At 34.4% G+C, this 14,717-nt stretch overlaps 1 long non-coding RNA gene across 3 annotated transcripts in view; it reads left to right on the forward strand.

Moving 5' to 3' along the window:
* The first annotated feature begins 5,663 nt into the window (after positions 1 to 5,663).
* LOC140330022 (uncharacterized) overlaps positions 5,664 to 14,717 on the forward strand; it is a 138,361-nt gene continuing 129,307 nt past the window's right edge. For all 3 annotated transcript variants that reach the window (XR_011920569.1, XR_011920570.1, XR_011920571.1), the window contains exon 1: positions 5,664 to 5,963. This is a non-coding gene — a long non-coding RNA (uncharacterized lncRNA). The remainder of the gene's footprint in view (positions 5,964 to 14,717) is intronic.

Below are 14,717 nucleotides of genomic sequence, written 5' to 3' on the forward strand. Positions count from 1 at the left end.
AGGTTAACTGTGAGGTCCTAAAAAGGCATCAACCAAGGGCTGCCAAAGAGATAAATTAATGTTTCTTAGGAAAAACTGCCTTAAGTGAGTTTGTAAGGAAAAATCCCTCATCAGAGTCTTCTATCATAGTTAATATTACCCACGGTTACTTTATTAACTTTAAATCGATTGTCTATGGTAAGTAATATTATTACTATATTATTATTTTGTTTCAACAAAAGTTAAGAGTCTGACAAAATATGCCTATAGGGCTTATATAAGGGATTACAATGTTTAAATAACAACTGCAAAGCAGGGTGGATGATGCAGCAGGGTGCTTCTCATTCATCCTCAGTCTTGTTTCTCCCTTTGAACTGCACAGTGCTTGCTCATCTAATAAAATTTGACAACAGTAGAAAACTACATAATGTGTACCTGGGAACTGTTTGTTATAACCAACAAGGGTTGGAATTGGTAGGATCACGAATAGCATGGTTAACCAAGCTAGGGGTATTTTTCACAGGTGATATGGAAGGAAAATGGTTGGCTCTGGAATGGAATAAAATTATACTTTTCTTCTGGTCTGGACATACGGGGTCTTATCAAGGAGTATTGGAGAAGAGTGAATATATACAGTATTACCATTCTGCCAGCTCATATTTTAAAACCATCCACGTCACTGCAAGTATTTGACTTCTCCTTTGTGTTTAATACCCCCACTGCTGCTAGACCTGGTGCTTTTACTAGTAATTACATACAAGCTGCATGCATTGAGTAAGCTGGTATTATCCACACCTGGAATAATGGAATATATGCAGCTGTGATGTGGCAAAGCAAGAAGATTTGAACCTTTTTGGGTTCACTTTTGTAACCTATGCAAAACACAGGCCAATGCCAATAAGACAAAAATGTGTGCCAAGAAAAATTGCCATTTCAGTAGTTTGAGTTACTTACCTGAAGCTGATATGTACCCTGAGAAAATAGCATTAACCATATTTGTTCTAAGTCATTGGTTCTAAAACCACTGAAGCCACTAAATTAGCATGGCAGTCAGGCAACTGGTATATTCAAACAAAAAAATCAACAGTTTTAGCCTACCCATTTCTCTCCACACAGGTTTCCTACTTTTACAGTTTTTGTTCTGTACTGTGGAAATCTCATTGAGCTCTTAATACCATGCAAAAAAAAACTTTGTATAGAAATATAAAATCTTTCCCCAATAGACTCTGCATAAATAAACATGTTTAACTTTTTTCCTAATGCTTCTGTCTGCACATTTATTTGTGCTGAATGGATGTGGTAAATAGAAGCTGACATGGAAAAGCAAAGGATGCGATTTATTAGGATGAATAGCTGCTGGGATAAATAGCTTGTTACATTACTCTCATCCTATGTTCAATCTCAAGATATTTATAGTCTCAATTGATGTGATGAATCTATGTCTAGGTAACGCTGGAAATCTTAGACCATATGGAACTATTTCATGTTGTTTGTAAAAGAAGAATTTATATTTTCACAAACATTGCAAAAACAAAATTTGCGAAACAATGTTAAGTGCATTGACAGAATCACTGTATGCGGATTTCCTTTTATATGTTGAAACAAAATAATATAACCACAAAAATACAATTTGTTCTTTAGTATATAGCAAGGATTTATGGTCCGTATGGCAGAATGACTGCATCTCACCGTGTAGGGGCACAAATACTGTATTTCTCTGTAGGAGTTCATTTAAGTTTTGTCCAATGATCTAGAAGGGTTTTTAAGCTGTGCTTTTTTTCAAGCAGAATCAGGACTACCATGAATATTATACACTACGGTGTTAGTTAAAATGTTTACTCCTATGTCAATTTTAGACAAATTATTCTCTGCAGCTATGCAAGCTGCTTATACTGTATATGCAGAATGCGTCCCTGTATATTCTTCTCTTTGTTTATAGTTTTTACTATAGTATAGTAGTTTACAGAACAAAGATAATATTGCTTTTGCTGTCCCCCAGGATATGACAGGAGCACCACATTTCTGCCAAAATCAACAGGCATTTCTGTACTTTCTGAAAATGTTCTTAGTTTGGAAAATGAAATTGAATCCACCATATATCACATTTTTGTGTGTGTATATATGATTAGGTATGTGTCCAATATTTGTAATTTAAAATGGATCGAATGGATGAACTTTGGATAGAAAAGGGAAGACTTAGGACCCTTTTCAGCTACTATTGATGTTTGTGTCCCCAATGAAATATACTCACAAAAATTTCTGTGGTGACAAAGAAAGCACTTTTACTAGCAATGTGGGGAGGGTTGTATTTTATTATAGCCCTGGTATATTACTTTAAACTAGTCCAAAAATCTAAAATATTGTGCTTGCTATAAAACCAGGCCTTTTAATAAAAAAAAGAGAAAGACAAAAGACTTGTAGGTCTCTCACACCTGTCTAGTATGTAATAGGCCAGTTTATTTGGATCTTACAGTAAAATGCAAGGTCTGTTTTATAGATCTTGCCCCTCTCCCCCTGAAAAAAAATTGCTTCCAAAATGTATGTGGATTTTAAAAAAAAGTTAGATTATGTACTTACCTTCTCCCCATCTTCTACCCATGGTGCCTAGGCAAAGTACCCCTGTAATTCCCCTTCCAGCAAAATGTTGTTGAGCAGACCAAATTTTGTTAGGCTCATGCCTGCGATACCTTCTTGCAAAATTCTGGCTGCTCCAAAAGGATAGAGATGTCCAACCCTACAATGCAGAAGACAATAGTATATTTTAATTTACATTTCCCTGCAGGTTGCCTTCAGGTTTTCACTTTCATGCAGCAAATTTTAAAAAGTTAGGGGGCCCAAACCTACTGCGCAGATCTTATATTGTACTGCAAGGTCCATTTTTTAAGTAATCCTACGCTCAGATCATATACCTTAAATGGTTTTACATATTCTCAACAAACATTGGGAAGAAATCAATTAAACACAAGTGCTTGGATCTCTGCTCAATTTCTTTTACTTTCTCTTGAACCAGAATCTTGGCAGCCATCAAACCCTCTAAGGTAGCAAAAAATAGAAGGCATTTCTAAGCTGTTAGATATCAACTCCAGAGTACATCACGATTTTTGAGTATAATAACATAGTAAAAGTGGCTAGGTCAAAAAATGCTTATTTTAAAGCTCTTTCACTTATTGGTAGGAATATGTATATAGTTGATGTCCATAACCCGAGCACAAGTGCACCATAAGCTTACATAGCACTGTCCCTGCATCGTCTACTAAAGGAATCCTGCAATGCCCATACTTAGTGCTACAGTAATCAAGGCTGGATACACTTTCATTAGTGAAGCTGTGTGATTCATTAAAGCTGGGATTGGTTTCTTAAAAGGTTTTTTCTATTTGATAGCAAATGTTTTCAATCATGGACCAGATGCATTCCAGGTTTGCTGGATCACACAGGTTCACTGGTGAAAGTGTATCTTCTCCAGCCTTAGTGAGCTTTACAAAATCAAGCCCATTGTGTTTACAACTGGGACTCATAGTATAGCGAGTCATTATAGAGCTGTACTCTATTTTATTTTTAACAACATCAATAGGGATAAGCAGGCTTAGTATTGTTGAAGCTAAAATTACAGATTTAACTTTTAAACCATGGGTACCAATGCAGAAATTGCCCTTTTCTCTTCTCTCTCATCTTCTCTTTCCATTCACATCAGAAGCTCACTTCACATCAATGTTCCCCCTTCACATTAGGAGCCCCCTTTACATATGGACCCTCCTTGACATCAGATTTTTTCTGTTACATCATGTCTTCTCCACTTCTGTGACTGATGACATCATCAGTCATAATAGACTAATATTTTAATATTCAACATTCATCTGACATGTTGGATTTGCCATACTCCAAATTTATATCACCTCTAGCCTCAAGGAGGGTAGCTACTGCTGTGCTGTCTTTTTAGTTAGCCCATAGGAATTTGCTCTAGGATTCCTTTATTGTTTATTGTTAAACCAAAGAATGTATACAGATAGGAATCAAAATGGCAATCAAACCTGACTTATTATAGCTCTCCAAAACTGAAGGAGATATACTAACACTAGAGAACCTAGCTGATGCAGCAAACCTAGAATGATTTTCTTAAAGATCCTTTGCTATTAGTTTGTGATTGTTTTCAATCCTGGACTAGATCCAGGATTGCTGAGTTGGCAGGTTCACCTCTGACAGTCTATCTTCTCCAATGTTGAAGAGCTTTAATAAATCAGGCCCAATATGTTGCATTAAAAAAAAAATTAAATATTGTGCCCCTTTAAAAAAATGTGCAAGCATTTCACCCAGCAAATTTTCTTTTCTAAGTCACAATGAAACTGCTGGTTTGTAAATGTCATTGGTATGCCAGGTTCTCTATGACATTAAGTTTTGAAAATTGAGCAGAAGCCTTGCAAACAAGAAACTATTTCATATTAATACAACACTGACAGATTCCGCTGTACTGTGACCTTTCTGTGTCATTTCTCATCCAATCCTACCAAGAGCATGAGAAAATCTGTGACATTTGGAATCAGATTCAATGTTTTTAGCCTGATCATGAGCTCTACTTTTTATTTCTTTTTTCACATCTTTTATACATAAAAAGTAAGGGATGACAAATTTGGCAGCAGATCGCAGCTTGTAATGGGAAGCAGTAGTCCTTAATTCTACCAAAGCATTAGATTGGCTACTTTAACCAGTTTGCACTTTGTTATGAAATAAAGAGTAGTTATTAACTCCTGAACAGAAAAGGAGTCAAGAAAGCTAGGAGTTTTTAAGGCAAAGATAAAAATATATCTTTTTACTGTTTACTATTACTAGTAAACTACTACTACTATTACTAGTAAACTACTACTACTATTACTAACTATTATATACAGTGCCAACATATTACCCAGCACTTTACAATATCCATGGTCTTGTCACTAACTGTCTCTCAATGGGGCTCACAATCACAATGGCCTACAGTTTTAGGTACATTTTCTTAAGCCAATTAGCCTAACTGCATTCTTTTGCTTTTAAAAAGTAAGAGAATCCCAGCCTTCTGGCTAGTCTTGTACATTCATTGTTTTTATTGCTTAAAAACAATTTGAAACAAAGATCTTTACATTCATTATGGCCATAATATTGAAATGAATTTGTGGTTTTGAGGTAAAGATGAATGAGCAGCCCTTAAAACTAAAATTTGGTCAAATAGAGTGCTTAAATTAGAAGCTGGAGAAGTGGATAAAGAATGCCGCTTGTAAGGTCTTCTGGATACAATTTTACTGGATTGGATGAATGAGGTGTCATTCTAGTAATGAATCCAGAACTGTACGGTAAGCAATTTTATTAAATTAGCTTCATGGAACTAGAAGTATGTACCTGAATTTACCAGTTGCCAGCCTTTTTCACTGTGTTAAGGGGGCCTCAAAAAAAAAAAAAAAAGATTTCACAATTGGAGTTTGCCTAAAAGAATGTGATAGACTTTACACAAACATGAAAAAAGATTTCACCAGTCAGACTAAAATTTTTTTTTCCGGCCATCATGAGCAACAACATATGTTTTGCACTCATCACACTAAGATCATCATTCTGATGATGAAACATATTGTTGGCAGCATTATGGTGTGCGGATGTTTTCATTGCTAGGGACAGAAAAGTTGGCCAGGATTGAAAAAAAGATGCTAATAATTACAGGGAATTTTTGAGTATTTTTCAAAACATTTTAATAAATGTTTTAGTCTGAATGAAATTTGACATTGGGACAAGGTTCATCTTCTACCAGGACAATGATCCTAACTATACAGATAAAGTTACACAAAAATAGCGTGGTCAAAGCTTAGACCTCCATTCATCTGAAAATCCTTGGAGGAGTTGAAGCAGTTTTGCCTTGAGGAATGGGCAAAACCTGTGGATATATTTTCTAAGAGGTACACCCCAAGAGACTTGCAGCTGTAATTGAAGAAAAATCGGGCTCTCCGAAGTATTGACCATTGAAGGTAAGATTACCGATGCACACTTTTTTTCTTTAATATAGTTTGTGTTGTATAAAACATTTGCACCTACTTCTTAGTTCTATATCTAAAAATGACGGAAATTCTTACTTTTTCTTCTTGCAACCAAAGAAATGCCTCTCCTTGTAATCTGCACAGGGTTTGAGGTCAAAATGATTGGCACCTCTAGTATAATATATACATTAACTACAATAAGAATAAAATGTACAGTATTTGAAAAGATATGGAAATGCTGAGGATGCAAGCTTTCAGATAACAACAGAGAGACTAACGTTTTTGACTTTAGTAAATGCCACAAAATACACAAGTATTAATTTTAAAACCTTTTAGCTAGTGCACTGTACACTCACATGAATAACGCCATAATAAGTTCACAAAAGTAAAAGAATAGCAGAATGAGTCTCACATAGTGTCCCTTCCATCCTAGTGCCTCTTGAAGTAGTATTTAAAGAAAGAACCATGAATAATATGTGATCATAGTGCTATATAAGACTGCTTGTTCCTCTATCCTTCTGCACTGAGCAATACCCGTGAATCGTTGTTCATTCTTCGCTCTGATGCATACAAATTAACAGTATAAACTATATGATTATAATTATACATTTCCTTTATGATCATTTATCATAATTTCCACCATATTTTTCTTCCAATCTGCCACGGAACATGGCCCCACTCTAAACGTCAGTTCGGTTTATGCAGATTATTCATAATACTACATTACCAAAAGAAAATTTGTTATAAAAATGTCAGAATGCTAATTTAGCTATTGAGCATTATTGTAAAAGATATTGCAATTACCATTCTACCTCTTATGAAAATATTTTAGTGCTTGCTATGGGTCTCAAAGGAATCATTCAATATTAAATTAAAAATGCCTGGAGTATAAAGCTCCACTTGAGTACATTGCCAATGGAAATGTGCTTTTATACTTTTAAGTATTAAAAAGAGTGTAGAGGAAATAAGAAAATGGAATGATGAAGTAGAATGGCCATTTTATTTTATTAAACAATAAATATTTTAACAATACCTTTTAGTCATTATGACCTAATCCTGACACATTCAGATCCATAGTTTATATGTAAAATAGATTGTAAATGTGTATGTTAGTTATCTGTTCTAGGAAGGAGGAAAAGCCCCTGTGCTATAGTAGAGTGGACTCCCAGCATCCATATTAGCAATTGGTGGTGGAGCTGTACAGTGTTATTCCATGCTGTATGGTGCTTTACAGTACTATGAGGTGTAAAACTGTGGTGTGGTGAGCAAAATACTCTTGTGTACACAGTTAGATAGACTTGGTCCTGAAAAGTTTACCCTGCCCTGCACACATGCCGCAAATACACTAGAAAAGCATGTGCAAGGAAAAATGGTGGCAAAATTAGAAAAAACACAGCACTTACATGACATATTTTATTTTCTGCAGTTCATTACCATTACCTGGAATAATATTTCAGTATCACTGTGGTTCCTTTTTTCAAGGCATGCAAATGACTCAATCTTTTAATACTAAACAGTAGCTCAGTGCCTGTTTGCAAGTTCCATAGCCCTAGGTGTCCTTTCCAGGGCATAGTTACCTACCTATCTAAGTGATAACACTTCTACTTAAAGAGAGCTTAGAATGTGACCAGGGGGGTGCTGGCGGCTTGTGCAGGACCCCGCAGAATAACCTTAGGGAGTGGCAGGGCTGTGTCAGCCAAAATTGAGAAGTAAAAATTCACCAGGATGGATGGGTCCTTAACAGGGATTATTATTACACAGTATTTATATAGCACCATCATATTATGCTGCACTGTACAAAGTCCATAGTTGTGTCACTAACTGTCTCTCAAATGTCATATTCTAATGTCCCTGCCATAGTCATATGTCATTAATGTAGTCTAAGGTCAATTTAGGGGGAAGCTAATTAACCTAACTGCATGTTTTTGGGATGTGGGAGGAAACCGGAGTACCGGGAGGAAACCCTCACAGACACGGGGAGAACCTGCAAACTCCATGCAGATCGTGCCCTGGCTGGGACTCGAGCCTGGGACCTAACGCTGCAAAGGCTGGAGTGCTAACCACTGAGCCATGCATTCCAACGTGATCCCTTTGAGAGTGGTTGATGTACCATATGTCAAAATCCCAACTGTCGCAAAAATAGAGAAAACATTTTCCTTTTCAATATTTTAATTTCAATCTATGTCACCATTTGGAAGATTGCACAACCCTTCCTGTCTCAGTGACACTTCTGGAAGAAACATGAGGCAGCAATACAACTGACAAAAATAGTCATTGCACAGCTCTGAATTTATGTCCCGATTGTCAAAGAAATATTCAAATGAGAGATATATGTGTCTTCAGTAGTTTTTATTTCTGTATTCAGCATACAGAGAGGCAAATGTTCTGAATAAAAGTCAGAAAGCATAACAAAAATCTTAACATATAAATAGAAAATATAAAATTGAAATACTTTTGTCTTTTTCAAGCAATTCTTCAGTTTTAACAAGCTGACATGCATGTGCAACAATAACAAGTAACACTTCAGTAAACTGCTTGTTATTTGGATCCAAAACATCACATTGGCGTAGGACAGAACAATGCCCTAGCCCTATCATTTATTACAACTTCAAAGGCACCAAATCCTTTGAAGGAATGATTGGCATATTTATCTTAAATAGTCCATGCTCATTTGTTTTCTCACATCAAAAATCATGTTTGGGGCACATATGTTTCAAGCTCATTTTTCCCAGGTTTTGTTCAACAGCAAGAGAAAGGATAAAGGAACATTGGTGAGATCATTAGGGCTCCTGTGCTTTTTACATATGGCATACAAAGAATAGCAAAACACATATGCATTAGAAAACAGATATTTTGCATGTGTGTCTTGTATTTAAAAGTATAAATCCCATCTAATATTATGTATGGTCTCATGTTATAACAATGTCATGGATTTGTTGTGATGCAAATTAAACTCCTGCTTTCTATTTAAGGCACATACATGCTTTAGTGAATGTATATTAATAGTATTTAAAGAAAGGACCAGATATCATTCCTATTCCCTCCTTAGCTTGTTCAACAATTCTTCTATTAGTACAGATCTTTCTGCCTCCACAGTTCCCAATGTTCTTTACACATTAGGTATATCATTCATATAACTTGATCTATACCTGGGTTCTAACAACATAGGTTCATGATAACCTGTCATAGATATTTTTTCTCAAAGTCATTTATTCATTACTTGTAAATTAAGGTATCCATGAGGTTACCATTTTTGGTATTTATTTGTGTGAGTTATTTAATAGATAGTTTTTTCAAGGCAATCATTTTATTTTATGTACTGGTAGATTTAAAGTTGTTTTAGAATAATATTTTATGGTTTATGCTTTTTGAAGACTTAACCTTGTGGGACATTTTGTAAAAAAAAATTGGAATTGCTACTGATTTTTTTGAAAGATGCCCATTTATGAAGACAAATTAATCAAATGAGCATGGTTTAATTCCTAATCACAGGGCTCAGTCCCAGGTTCCAATCAAGCAAGAGGATCTGCAAAGCAAGCTCTTTTTCTGTTCCAACTGTTCCTTATCTGAAAACACTTTATTAAACATCTATTTGTAAAACAAAATTTGTATAATAAGATAGCAAATTATAAAAACAAAAATGACAGTTTAAAAGTGTTCTCAAAAATCTAAAATGATTGTACCGGAAAACTTTATGGTTTTCATTACTGTTCTGAATATTCTGTCAGTTTAAGAGCTTTCTTTAATTATGTTTTTTTTTTCATTTTAATATTTTTAAATATGGCAAAATCCATTTAAAAACCTTTGTAAGTTTGCAGAAACCTACATTTAGGTTTGCAGAAAAATATTGTTCGTAACTATTAATTCACATAGGTGATATTTTGTCCATTATTGAATATTTGAAGACATTAAAATATATTAGTTTTAAAAAGTAATATTTTCTTTTTACTTACCTTATCTTATGTAAAAATATACAAATGAATGTGCATATTTTATAGTATCTTAATACGCCACATCAGAATTTTACACAATAATGCCTTTCAAATTATGTATTATTCAAAATTAATTTTAAGATCCTGGAGGATGTTAAACATAAAGCTGAAAAGATTATTTGAATTAATCGGAAAAAAAACAGTTGCATTGGAAAAATACAAATTCAAATCCTCTGCCTTGCAAAGAAGAGTTAAAGTGGTGTAAGGACATGATTTAACAAAGGCTTCTGTCTTACTATTTTATTTCCAGTGTTACCAGTTTTATGGCTACCAGTGTTTCACAAGACCTGCAAAGTGGTAGTAGAAATGAAAGTTCTTAGTATATGCAAACTTTTACATTTTATTAGCAGAAGCTATAAAAGGCGTTATGTTTGAGTTTGATGATGGTTAATGCAAGGGGGTTAAACAAACAGAAAAAAAACTAAATATGTTACTGCAGAATTTACAGAGGAAACACGCACAAGTGGATTATATTCAGAATACACAGTTTAGGAAAAACAACCCTCCAAAGCTATGTAATAAATATTACATTACATTAATTTTGTAGATATACCTCAATTTCTAGGTCAAGTTTATTCATTTTCTAGTTATACCTCTGTGCCTGGTTCTGTTTTTAGTGAGTGGTAATATTATTATCTCAGTTGTTATCCAATCATTTTCAACTAATTGATACGTGATTAGAAATGAGAAATGAAGGGTTATATTAGTGAAAAAAATAGACAGAACTTTCACATTAGCTGGATTGTATGCTCCAAACATGAAATGTTTGAGATCAAAGTCAATCACTACAGATGTCTCCTATGGTTTCAAATTGTTTACTTTTGTTTTTTTGTCTTTGACCATCGTTGTACCTTTTATTGCGAATGTTTGTTAAAAGAGTTCTCTATGTTAATATTTTTTCAAAACTTCAATAAAAATATTGAAATACAAAGTCAATCACTAGTCTGGAAAATGATCTAATCTGGAAAATAGCCTATCCTAAAGTAAAATATTTTACATATTTCCTATATTACTCTATATTTAACTCTATTTTCTAACGTTTACGCATTATGTTTACTCAAGATTAGTTCATATAATGATGTATCTATGATAAAGTATGTGGTGTAAGTATTGAACCAGTGCCATACTGAGATCATTCCTCAGTAGTGGTTAATATGACTTAATTTTGTAAAAAGTCAGGAATGGAGACTGAATTCCTCAATCCTTAAGGAAAAATCAATAAAAGAGGAGTTGGAGATGCCTAAGAACAGTTTCTTTGAATTGAATAATTCAGGAGGGATATCCCCCCTAGTCGTATAAGAGGCTCATAAATGTACGATAAGGGGATTCATTATCCAACAATGTAAGTATTAAGAAGTAGAGGGAAGCAAGAACAATAGAGTTTCTAGAAAATGTCAGATGCTTGGAGTGAGCACATAAAGCTAGATTGTTGACTAGGGAAACAATAGCTGGAGAACTATTATATAGGAACATCTGCAGTATTAGGTTAAATGAGTAGGAATATTTATATCCTTGAGCATGATAACAATAGTAGGCTCTTGGTGAGAACAGTACATCAGGAACAGAAATGCATGCATATGCAATAATAGATAAACAACCAAAAAAACATATATAAAAGTACCCAAATAACAGAATGTTTGAAAGATTACTACTCCCAGTTATACAATCCAGGGGGGAAAGGGACAGGCAACATGGAAATTACAAAAAGAAATGAGAGGAATTTATAATAAACTCAGGAATGTCCAAACTGTTGTCTTATGTAGTAACAATATTAGATAAGCCAATTAAAGCAGAATAAATCCTGTAAAACAAATTCCAAGGTGAAAAGCAATGGAGCCAGGTGGGTTTAGAATTGCATATTATAAAGCATTGATGCAAACTAGCAGATCATAGTGTAAATATTTTTAACTCAGTGACAAATCTTTAGTCTGTTGAGCCACAAATTATGGTGATTTCAAAATTATTTAGTAATATTAGTTGGCAAAGGTTTTCAATTCATTCCAGGATTGTTGGATCACCCAGGTTCTCCTATGATAATCTGTCTTAGTACTAGTATTGGACAGCTTTATTAAATCAGACCCTATGGTCCTGATTTATTAAAGCTTTCCAAGGCTGGAGAGAATACACTTTTATCAGTGAAGCTGGGTGATCCAGCAAACCTGGAATGGGTCTGGTACAGGATTTAAAACTATTTCTAACAAATTGCAAATGGCTTTAAAAGATATATTCTAGGTTTGCTAGATCACCCAGCTTCACTGACGAAAGTGTATTCCTACTAGCCTTTGAGAGCTTTAATAAATCAGGGATTATGTGTGAAAACTTTTGAAGTTCAGCTCTCTACTATATTTTTTCTTCATGCCACTCATTTGAATGCCTTGCCTTCTATGTCATCTGTACGTCTGGGGCTGTCTCTGTAAGTGTTGTCACTGCTCTGCAGTTCCCATTTATGTAAGGGGACTAGAGACTAGCTCTACAAATGCAAAGGTAACAGGATCACAAATAAGGAGTTCTGACTCAAAGTATCAAAGTCCATAAGTCAGGGTAACAACTGAAAAACTATTTTCAAAAGCAGCTCAGCAATGGCAGCTCCTACATTTTCCCAACAAACATTTACTTTGGAATGTGTACAGGTGTTCCTTACTAAATCACCTCATTACTGATTATTTCATTCTTTCTGAATTTTGGTTAGTAGATGTGAATTTTGCAACAATTGAAATAATAAAGATAATACCAAGTCTCTAACATAACCTTTTTCTGGTGTTTCGGCTAATTTCATTTTGATTTAATTAGATAATAATGTTAGATTGTAAAGACAAAACAATGTATGTAACAGTATTCACTTAGAAAAAGCTAAATTAATTTCTTACTTAGAAATGCCTCCAGCAACAATATTACTTGTAATAAGAATGGTAGTTCTCCCTTACCATTACCGGTAACAGCCAATTAGTTCTATTTAATGTAAAATTTTATAAAAACAATACCCCTTTGATTTCTAAAGGCTACTATATGTCAGTCACTCAGTTCAAAGCATTTTTATTTGTTGTAGTTCTGCATAGGGGTGGGGTGGTTCCTGGGATGAGGGCCTACCCATGGACATCACTGAAGAATAAGAATAAGTAAAGAGATACATTTCCACTTTACTTTTAAATCACATTATCATCTGGGTTCTTTTCTGCTGATATTTAATATATCTTGCTGGGATGGGCATTGAGCGTCAACATGCCATCAACACCCCCGATGCAAATACCTGTGCTTGGGAGTTGTGACAGGGCCATGAGAAATGGGCATATCATGATCGGCAACAAAAAAAAATTGCCTATGTTCCAAAACTCAGTAAGTGCCAACAGATCAATTCCTCATCCTCCCATCAAATCGCTCCTTTTCTGAGCACAATACAAGCATATACCCTTTTAAGTTTTCACTAGTTCCTGGTAGCTGTGCAAGGAATTGTTAGTCAAGGCTGAACAGGAGAAGTATGAAAACCCTTAATGCAAGAAATGTACAGAGTTAGATTTAGAATAGGGATACAATACCAAGAAAGATATCTTTGAAAATCAAAAAGGCTGTGAAGAGATGAACTTTTATCAAAGTAATATAGTTTCATGTCACCGTTTCCTGCCGACTATCCCAAATACTAATGATAATGAATAGATTGGCTTTACCTTCTGACATAATCCCCATTGCCACAATGCCAGCTGCTACATGATTTTGACAACATTTGAAGAAACTCAAAAGAGAGCATTTTTATATTCTTCGAGTACAAAAAATTTCAACAAAAGCAAAAGAAAGAAACATCTAGGAGCAGATATTCATACAGATTTATTGGGTTGTAGATTTTAGCACAATCTTTTTTTTAAACAAAGTTTTTTGTTTAAATGTGAAACTTGTCAATCACATATAGGTGGTATTTTTTAAACCTCTGTGTATTCCTGGTAGGGCTAATTAAACTTTTCATGAAAACATAATTTTTGACAAGTGCAAACATTTTGGAGTGTATGGCCAACAACTTAAAACAAACATTGTAGTGTCACTAAAATTGGTGTGGAGGTCAGAGGGTAACACTATTTTTAAAATGCATGTGGTTTTCTGTGAAAAGTAAACATGTAGGCATGTTTTTACAACCAAGCAGCTTAAACTTACATTAGCCAATCGGCAATATTCCATTACATGAACATTTTCATTTATTCATAAATTCATCTTTTTTCTTTTATAGTAAACAAAATTGTAGAAAGTTAAACACAAATCACTCTAATAACATGCTTCTAATACAATAAAGCTATTACAATTTAATATTTTTTGTGAAACAATTTGCTGGGTCTCCTTTAATATTGAAACCAGACAAAGCAAGAGCAGCGAGCATGTGCCCCTGATGCTGTCTATGCCAGGCAAAGGAGCAAATAGCCATTTTTGTTGTACGTTTTCTGCCTGCTCTCTTCTAACATTGGATATGTTGACGTAGGGAATGATTTTTTCCTATACCTATTTTTAGAGACTAAGCTGTGTTGTCAGCTTTCTTGTTCAGACATAACCCCACCTAAGGAAATTTGTCATGTTCCAGATGCTTTCTATCAATATAATCTATGACGCCTTTGTCAAAGCTCTATTTGTTTGTGACAAAAAAGAGCAAAAAGATAAAATACAGAAGCACAATTTTTTTTTTCCTGAAATCCTGTCAATAACAAGTGTTGCAAAACCAAGTGTTTTTTTCTCTTTTATGGCAGAGGTGTTTCTTTTAATGAGTCTTGACAGGTGC

This window comes from Pyxicephalus adspersus, chromosome 4 (assembly GCF_032062135.1).
Source record: "Pyxicephalus adspersus chromosome 4, UCB_Pads_2.0, whole genome shotgun sequence".
Classification (NCBI taxonomy): domain Eukaryota; kingdom Metazoa; phylum Chordata; class Amphibia; order Anura; family Pyxicephalidae; genus Pyxicephalus; species Pyxicephalus adspersus.